The sequence below is a fragment of the Ursus maritimus genome, unplaced genomic scaffold (assembly GCF_017311325.1).
Source record: "Ursus maritimus isolate PB19 unplaced genomic scaffold, ASM1731132v1 scaffold_13, whole genome shotgun sequence".
In the NCBI taxonomy this organism is placed as follows: Eukaryota; Metazoa; Chordata; class Mammalia; order Carnivora; family Ursidae; genus Ursus; species Ursus maritimus.
The window spans coordinates 21,324,255-21,334,277 of record NW_024423675.1 but is presented as its reverse complement, the minus strand read 5'-3'; positions in this window follow the sequence as shown (position 1 = coordinate 21,334,277).

The following is a 10,023-nucleotide window of genomic DNA, read 5'->3' as shown; positions in this document are numbered from 1 at the left end:
ATGGTAACTTGAATCCAAAGAAGAAATGAAGGTTTTTACAGGATGGTGTCAAAAGCAAAGAAGGAAACCCTTGCTCCTTCCCCAAAGCCAAAGCAAAGACTTTGAAAACCAAGAAAGTGGTGTTGAAAGATGTCCACATCCACACACAGAAAGAAAGATCCATACATCACCTACTTTGTAATGGCCTAAGACACTGCAGCTGAGACGGCAACCCAAATATCTCTGGAAGAGTGCCCTGGGAGAAACAAGCTTGACCACTAGGCCATCATGAAGTTCCCCTAACCGCCGAGTCAGCCATGTGCTCACTGTGGATGTCCAGGCCAACAAACAGATCAAACAGGCCGTGAGAAAGTTCTGTGACACTGATGTGGCCAAGGTCAGCACCCTGAAGAGGCCTGATGGACAGAAGAAGGCATATGTTTGGCTCCTGACTATGATGCTTTGGATGTTGCCAACGAAATTAGGGTCATTTAAACTGAGTCCAGCTGGCTAATTCTAAATGTAAAGTGTTCATCATTAAGAGAAAGAAAAAAAGAGAAAAATGAAGAACATGGGAGACTGTAAATATGTGGGTAGATATAAAGGACTGTATAAATATATCTTCCCTTCTCTTAATTTCTTTAAAAATCAATATTCTGTAAAGCTATAACAGAACACGTGGTGAGCTTATAATGAACACATATGTAATATATAAACAGAAATAGCATAAAGGAAAGGGGGAATGGAGTTATATTGGCACAAAGTTGCTACATTTTCCTGGAATTAAGTCAGTATTAACTTGAACTGCTAGATTATGACAAGGTAAGATTTTAATCCCTAGAGCAATCATTAATAAATTTTAAAAATACTTTTAAAATCAGCAATAGAATAAAGATGTTGCACCTAAAATATTTGTTTAACAGAAAAGGAAACAGCAAAAGAACAGCAGAAGAACAAAAAAACAGAGGAATTAAGTAGCAAAATGATAGACATAATCCAATCTTATCATTGATCGCATCAAATTAATTACATTACTCATCATCCAATGAAAAGGCAGAAATTCTCACACTGGCTATAAAATAAGACTCAATAATACGGTCTATAAGAGGCAAACTTTAGATGGACAGTAAAATGATGGAAAAATGTTTGCTATATAAACAGTAATCATAAGAGAGATAGAATGGCTGTATTAATATCAAACAGATTTTAAAACAAGCTATACAAGAGACAAAGGGAGGTCTTTCACAATACTTAAAATCTCAATAAATCAGGAAGATATAAGTATATTCACACCTAACAAAGAGAGCCCCCAAATATACAAAGCAAAAATTGACAGAAGTGAAGGAAGAAATTGACAATTCCAAGACTATCATTAGAGATTCCAATACCCACCTTTTGATAATTGACAGAATAACAGGACAGAAAGTAAATAACGGTAGAGGAGACTTAAAAACTCTAACAGCAGCAGAATACACATCCTTTTATTTTTCTTAAAGATTTATTTTTAAGTAATCTCTACACCCAACATGGGGCTTGAACTTACAACCTTGAATTCAAGAGTCACATACTCTACTGACTGAGCCAGCCAAGGGCCTCAGAATATATGTCCTTTTAGACCGCACACGAAGTAGTCTCCGGGATAGATCATATACTAGGTCCTAAAACAAAGCTAAATAAATTTAAGATGATTGAAATTACTCAAAAGATGTTCTCTGACCACAATGGAGTTAAAGATCATCAACGGTAAGAAACTCGGGAAATCTCCAAATATTTGGATGGTCAACAATGCTCTTCTAAATAACCCACAGACGAAAGAAGAAATCAAGAAGAAAATTTCAGGGGTGCCTGGGTGGCTCAGTCGTTAAGCATCTGACTCTTGATTTCAGTTCAGGTCTCAATCTCGGGGTCATGAGTTCGAGTCCTGAGTCGGGCTCCATGCTGGGTATGGAGCCTACTTAAAAAAACAAAAAATAGGAGGGGCACTGGGGTGGCTTAGTCAGTAAGTGTCTGACTCTTGATTTTGGCTCACGTCATGATCTCAGAGTTGTGAGATTGAGCCCCTCTTGGGTTTGGCGTTCAGGGTGGAGTCTGCTTGAGATTCTCTCCTCCTTCTGCCCCTCCTCTCTCTCTCTAAGATAAATAAATAAATAAAATAGTTTTTTTAAAAAGAGTATTTCAATAATGAATTTAAAATAAAACAGAACATATTAAAATTTATGAATTGCAGCCAAAGCACTGGTTGGGAGGAATTCATAACACCAAATACTTCTATTAAAAAAGAAGAAATATTGGGGCACCTGGGTGGTGCAGTCGGGCTAAGTGTCCGATTCTTGGTTTCAGCTCAGGTTGATCTCAGGGTCGTGGGTTGGGCTCACACTCAGTGCTGAGTGTGCTTGAGATTCTCTCTCCCTATCCCTCTGCCCCTCCCCACCATGCTCACTTGCGCGCACTCTCTCTCTAAAATAAATAAAATAAATCTTTAAAAAAGAAATATTATGAGCCAATTGTTTCATCATTTGTCTTAAGAAATTATAAAAGAAGGACAAATGAAACCTTAAGTAAGCCAAAGAAAGGAAAAAATAAAGATCAATGTAGGAATCAATAAAATAAAAAACAGAAAAGTAATGCAGAAAATCAATTAAACCAAAACTATGTACTTCGAAAAGATTTTTTTTAAATGGACTTCAGGAAACAAACTGAGGGTTTCAGAGGGGAGGGGAGTGGGGGGATGGGCTAGCCCAGTGATGGGTGTTAATGAGGGCACGTATTGCATGGAGCACTGGGTGTTGTATGCAAACAATGAATCATGGAACACTGCATCAAAAACTAATGTACTGTATGGTGACTAACATAATAAAAAATAATAAAAATAAAAATAAACCTTTAGTTAAAGTGAACAATTAAAAAAAAAGAGGTAAGACACAAATTATCAAAATCAGCAATGAAAGAGGGGGATATCACTACCAATCTGATAAAATAAAAATATTTCTTTTAAAGGTTTTATTTTTACATTTTATTTATTATTTTAAGTTTATTTATTTTACACCCAACGGGGGGCTTGAACTCACAACCCTGAGTTGAACGATCGCATGCCCTACCGACTGAGTCAGCCAGGCACTCCTGATAAAATGAAAGGATTTTATAGGAATATCAGGAAAAGAAACAAATTACCAAAACTGACTCAAGAAGAAAGAGAAATTCTGTATAAATCTATAATAAGTAAAGAAATTGAATTTGTAGTTTAAAACTCTCAATGAAATAAACTAGGTCTAAATGTTTTTGCTGGCAAATTCTAACATTTAAGGAATAATACCAATTCTACACAAACTCTTCCAGAATACAAAAGAGGAGGAAACACATTCCAACTCAATTTATTAGGGATGCATTACCCTGATACCAAAACCAGACAAAATATCACACACACACACACACACACACACACACACACACACACTACAGACCCAAATTCCTCATGAACATACATGCAAAAATCCTTAACAAAAATTAGCAAATCACATCCAGCAAAATGAACAAAAAGGTAACACATCAGGACCTAGACAGGTTTATCTGGTAATCCAAATTATGAATAATGACTGTCTCTGGATCCTGGGATTATGGGCAGTTTGTTTTCCTCTAGATTTCCAGTAATGAACATGGCTTACTTCTCCAACAAGAATTTGAATGTTATTATTTAAAGACATACAAAGAATTTTCTTGCAGTATTTTCTGGAGTAGATAGAGAGTAGAAGAAATACTGATTTGGGTGAAAGATTCACAAAGACAAAACACTTCTCACTTTCTGCAAAGTAAAAGTTAAATGAAAGCATGAAATGAAGAAATAGGAAACAGTAAATGTGACAGGATGCACCCCCTCCTCTTTCCCACAAACCAGCAGGGATCAGGCAGAGTCCTCAGGAAACCCAGGGGCTTCTCAGCCCCCCAGCCCTTCAGAGGAACCACTTTCCCTGCATGATGGGGACATTTGCACATGGATATGAATCAAGGTGCTTATCTTCTCTTTGAAGGAAATGTGAATCATCAAAATGGCAGGGTTTTTTATTATTAACATATAATGCATTATTTGTTTTGGGGGTACAGGTCTGTGATTCATCAGTCTTACACAACACACAGTGCTCACCGCAACATATACCCTCCCCAATGTCCATCACCCAGCCACCCCATCCCGCCCACGCCCTCCCCTCTAGCAACCCTCAGTTTGTTTCCTGAGATTAGGAGTCTCTTATGGTTTGTCTCCCTCACTGGTTTCATCTTGTTTCATTTTTCCCTCTCTTCCCCTATGATCCTCTGTTTTGTTTCTTAAATTCCACATATCAGTGAGATCATATGATAATTGTCTTTCTCTGATTGGCCTATTTCGCTTAGCATAATACCCTCTAGTTCCACTCACGTCATTGCAAATGACAAGATTTCGTTTTTTGCTAGCTGCGTAATATTCCATGTATATATATATATACACCATATCTTCTCTATCCATTCATCTGTTGATGGACATCTTGGGCTCTTTCCATAGTTTGGCTATTGTGGACATTGCTGCTATAAACTTTGGGTTTATCTGAAGGTGCCCCTTCGGATCACTAGATTTGTATCTTTGGGGTAAATACCCAGTAGTGTGATTCTTGGTCGTAGGGTAGCTCTATCTTCAACCTTTTGAGGAACCTCCACACTGTTTTCCCGAGTGGCTGCACCAGCTTACATTCCCACCAGTACTGTAGGAGGGTTCCCCTTTCTCCGCATCCTCGCCAGCATCTGTCATTTCCTGACTTGTTAATTTTAGCCCAAAATAGCAGTTTTTTTTTAACATGGCATGGCACTTGCAGAGAAGAGAAATTTCTAAGTATTAATTCATCCCCTGTTCTTAGCAGGGACCTTGAACGTTATTATAAGTAGACAGTTGCTCTCGCACCAAAACTGAATGAGGTTATTGGGCCTTTGGGTGGTGTCCGCTGGGGAGAGGCCAGGACCGGTCTACCTCTGAAAGCACCGGGAGGGATTTTAAATTTGATTTTATTTCATATTTTACTTTATGTTTTGGTTTGCCGTTTGGAGACAGAAACGACGGCTGATAAATAGAAGAGTCTGTCTCCTTACCAATGTCCTCCCTTCCCTGAAACTCTGGCTCGCTCTGTGGCACCACAACTTCTCGCTCCTCGCTTTGGACCGGAGTGGGCTCAGTTAGAGCGAAGTCTTGAGACGGCTGAGGCAGACCACGGAGCTGGTGCTGATGCCGCGATGAGCACGGTGCCCGCTTGGGGTCCCTCTCTACCAGGGCCCCAAATGCCTCCCCACCCGTTTGACAATAACCCGCCTTCCTTTAGCAAAAACACATTTACTTACATGTCCAAAGTGCTAATAACTGTAGAAAAGAACAGCCACGCACCGGTATTCAAACTGACCTGCAAAGTGATACGGAGCCGTTTGGAGAACCAACGGCTGAGAATTCCAGGTCCCCCAAGGGGGCTTCCTACAAGATCGGGTCCACCAGGCCTGAAAACTGCCTCTGTGCTCTTGTCAAAGAACAGCTTTGGGTCCTTGGGCCCCGGGCTAAATAACAGATAGCCCAGAATTCTATGCGGCCACACGGCTGACTGCACGCAGATCATGATCCAGCTGCTGCTGTCATTCGGAGCGCACAACCGAGGAAGTGACTGGGCGGTTCATGGAGAGGAGCCAGTTCGCCTCTTGAACTCAATCAGGGCCCAGTGGTTAAAGCAGGATGCTGTATGTCCGTCAGCCTCCATAGAGTGTGTCAGGAAAGCGCGACTGAGATCTTCATGTCTCTTCCGCCAGCTGTGGGACGTGAGACAGTGTCAGATTCGCCTGGGCCTTAAGTAACCAGCCCCGGAGCTAAATAACCACCGCGAATCCTATTCCTGGAGGTCTGTGTGAGCCCCGGCACCGGGCAAGACCCTGACTTCCGCCTCGGGCAGGGGGAGCCTTGTCCAGTTACAAGGAGTAGCTCAGATGCTTTTAGAGCCAAAGTGACAAATGGCAACAGAGGTGCCGAGAAGGTAAAAATCCAAAGACTACGGTAGACATACTTAAAACTGTTCAGCCTCAAGTCTCAAAGATCCGGCTCGAAGTCTTTGGGAGAATGCACGAGGAAGTGGTAACTTTGGTGATGTGTAGAGAGTGGGATGAAAATGAGATTTATTTTTCATTGTATTCTTTCATATTTTAAAAATTTTGTACCATATATCTATATAAAAATATATAACTTATAATTGACATTAAGCAAATGGTGAGATTTAAGACAGCACATTGTTAAAAGCCACATAATCTGATGTAAAATATAAGAGGTGATGGAGGTCTTTTTGTCTTTGATGAAGCTATGGATTTTGTCCTTTGGTGACTTTACAGGAGGAAGTGACGATCGCACAACATGTAGGAATTAATTTTTACCTTTTCTTTCCACAAATACCCACCATGTGCCAGGCACTGTTCTAGACACTGGGGATAGAATGATGGACCAAAGAGAACTCCCCATCGCCCCCCAACTTTCCTTTCCTCAAGGAGTTTAAATTTGAGAGCACCTGAGTTCTAGTCCTGGCTGTATTACACATTAGCTGTTTGACCTTAGAGTTGACCTTTAGGCTTCTATATTCCCATCTTTAAAATAGGGGCTGTACAAGATCTTCAAGCAGATTTAACCATCTATTCTGACTCGAAGAGGTGAATGGTACATGGTAGCTCAGGCTAGACACTGTTTTCGTTCTCTATGGTTTTGTAACAAATTACAACAAATTTAGTGCCTTAAGACAACACAGATGTATGTTCTTACAGTCTGGAGGTCAGAAATCTGACATGGGTCCTCACTGGGCTAAAATCAAGGGGTTGGCAGGTCTGCATTCCTTTCTGGATGTTTTATGGGAGAATCTCTTTTCTTGCCTCTTCCAGCTTCGAGGGGCCATCCACATTCCTTCCTCCATCTTCAAAGCCAGCAGCAGCAGGTCAAGTTCTCATCCTGCATCTTTCTGACCTCCTCTTCTGCCTCCTCTGCCACACTGAAGGACCCTTGTGATTATATCGGGTCCACCCAAATAATCCAGAAAAGTCTCCCCGTTTTGATTGGCAATCTTAATTTTATCTGTAATCTTAATTCCCTTTTGCATGTAACAGAACATATTGCCAGATGCTGGAGGTGAGGTCATGGACATCTTGGGGGCGGGGCATTATTCGGCCTAATATAGATGTTTAACAAACAACAGGAAACACAATCCTCTGACTTTTGAATTTCACAAACTGTTTAGACAAACAAGCTGTTTTGGTCATCTACTTCTGTGTACCAAATCGCTCCCAGACTTAGTGGCTGCAAGCAACAAAAACCATTTATTGTCTTCCCAAATCTGCAATTTGGGCAGTGTTGGTGGAATTCGTCTCTGGTGCATGTAGTATCAGTTGTGGCGGCTCAGCTGGCAGCTCAGAAGGATCCTCTTCCAAAAGGGCTCACTGCGTCTGGCAAGTGGGAGGCGGTTATCAGTTAGGAGCTCACCCAGCATTGGCCAGGGGCCTTGCTTCCTTTCTATATGGGCCTCTCCTTGCGGCTTCTGGGGCATTCTAACAGCATGGCAGTTGGGTTCAAAGAGTAAGTGTTCCAGAAGGCCTAGGAGGAGGCTGCAAGGCTTCCTATGACCTAGTTGCAGAAGATCTTGACTGTTATGTCCACTATATTTTATCAGCCAAGTAAGTCAATAAGGCCAGCCCAGATTCAAGGGGAGACAAATTAGATGCCCCTCTTGGTGGGAGAGGAGCCAAAGAATTTGTGAGCATCTTCAAGCTACTACACACCCCAACAAAACCCCCCGAAAAAATGAAAGGGAAGACTAACATGGTATTGCCATAGTTTATTCTGATAACTAGGAATATTAAAAAAACAAAGCCAAGAAATGTTATCATCTATTATTACATTATCCTCTCTGTTTCTGAAATAACACGCCCTTTTTTTTCTACCAAAAAAGTAGAAAGGACATCGTCCCAGAACAAATGGTAGTTCTCCAAAACTGAACAAACTGGGCATCGTTAAAAATATACTATGTGATCCTGGTTTTTCTCCTTTTAAGCCAGGTAAAAAAAGTCACGGATAGGGCATCCAGACAGACCAGCAGGCATGAGGCAAGAATGCCTCTGTGGTTCAGAGCCGCAGTCTGCTTCTACCCCCTCGGCCTGGTCTGCAGCTAGACTCTCTGGAACCCCACGTCCCACTGGCTCTGGGGACTCACCACCCTACTCGGTTCCCAGGCGCAGGGAGCTGCCAACGGGCCCATGGCTGAGGGATCTAGGGTTTGCCTTGGGGTGGCAAGGATGGGGCTTTTTTCTGGCAGCGTCTGGCTCTCCGGCCACAGCTTGAGCTCCTTTCCCTGTGGCTTTGGCTTTGTGGGCTGGGCTATTCTGGCTCTGCAGGCCTGGACGAGGCGCTGATACATTTGGCCTGAGGCAATGGGAAGCGTGCCCAGGACCACTGCTATCACCCCATCCGAGCTTATCAGAATCCCCAGGGGAGGCTTTCCGTGCCAGCTTCCGCCCACCTTAAAATTCTGGCACCCTTGTGGACTCTGGAGCCTCTCGTCCCACCATGGAAACGGTTTGCTAGATCAGGAGGGGACCTTTCCATGGTCCTCTGTGACCAAGAATGCAGAGACCTCTAAGCCAAGCCAACTCTGTTTCTAGGCGTCGCATACCTCTGCCAGACCCCGGAGGTAGTAATTAATAAGATGGTTCTTAAAAGGATGAACGAGGTTTTTACCTGTAGAAGGCAATTACCTCCTCTTAGCTACTCAGCTGGTTGAGGATTGATTTCTTAAGTGTTTCTGACAGACACGGGGAAGTGGGGAACCGTAGAGTCCGACTCGGACCCTCTGGATTACCTCCTCCTCCCGGGCCTCAGCCGTTCAGGGAAGCGGAGGCCTTCTCCACTTTCGTTTCACAGATGTCAAAGTGGGATCTTTCCAAAATTCTCGATGCGGAGGGAGGAGCCAGTGTATATTGTTCGCCCTCCTCCTTTTAGGTGAATAGTTTCCTCTCAGAGGAATGGCGTCGCCCCGGACTTCTGTGAATGAAAGGTGTTCTATCAGAGTAAAAGGGCCAACTAGAAGCCGGGGTCATCATCTCTTCACGCCGTCCTGTTTTTAATGACCAGCGTGTTGGGGGCGGGGGGAGGCAGGGAGCACGTCCCCTCGGTGGTTCCCCTGACGCGGGACATCAGGGAGCGGGGTGGGAGGGGTCACCGCACCTTGTGAGGCATCTAAGAAGCAGGTCAGCGGAGTACAGGCCGGCACAGAGCCCTCTGTTTGCAATGAGCACAAAGAGCCAATTCACCAGCCCACAAAGCTCGTCCTCCATAATAGTCCTAATTAGAAACATTATACATAGGAGGGAAACAATTTACACCGACTCCAGCATGAGCTCATGGCAACGGAGTTGTTTGCTTTTCGGCCCTGAGGCTATAGACACACACGTCTCAAAAAATAATGCCTATGTATTTTAAAGACTGATATTTTCAGACACTCTAGAAAAACGTGGCAGCAGCAGGATGCTGCGCCAAAGCGGCCTCAGTCACGACTCCCCAGCCCTCCCCGCTCCCCCCCCCATTTTATTCCCTCTGCCGTCTGTCTTGGTGAGTGTTAGGGTTTTGTTAGTAGCTTAATATTTCAAAAAATAATTTGCAACCTGTTCTTTCTTCTTTGTTCTCGCACAACCTTGACATATAAGCATCTTTCCATCTGCTTTTGGTCTTCTTGCACCAGGCAGACCCTAATCATGTTTCCCTTGCTTAACGGAGCAGAAATCAGCGTGCGTTTCTGTTTAGCAGTCCTTGCTGCCTGGAGCGACAGCCGAGTAGGCAGTGCTGTGCGGAGCCTTAGCGCGACCTTACGCACTGTTGCCACGGCAGCCGGAGACGCGAGACAAAGAGCAAAGAGCGTAAACCACAGCGTCTCCCAGTCTCCCAGATACTTTGCCATCAACACTCCGCTCCTGGCTCCTCATTGGGAGCAGGGTTTTTTGTTTTGTTTTTTCTCTTTACTTTCC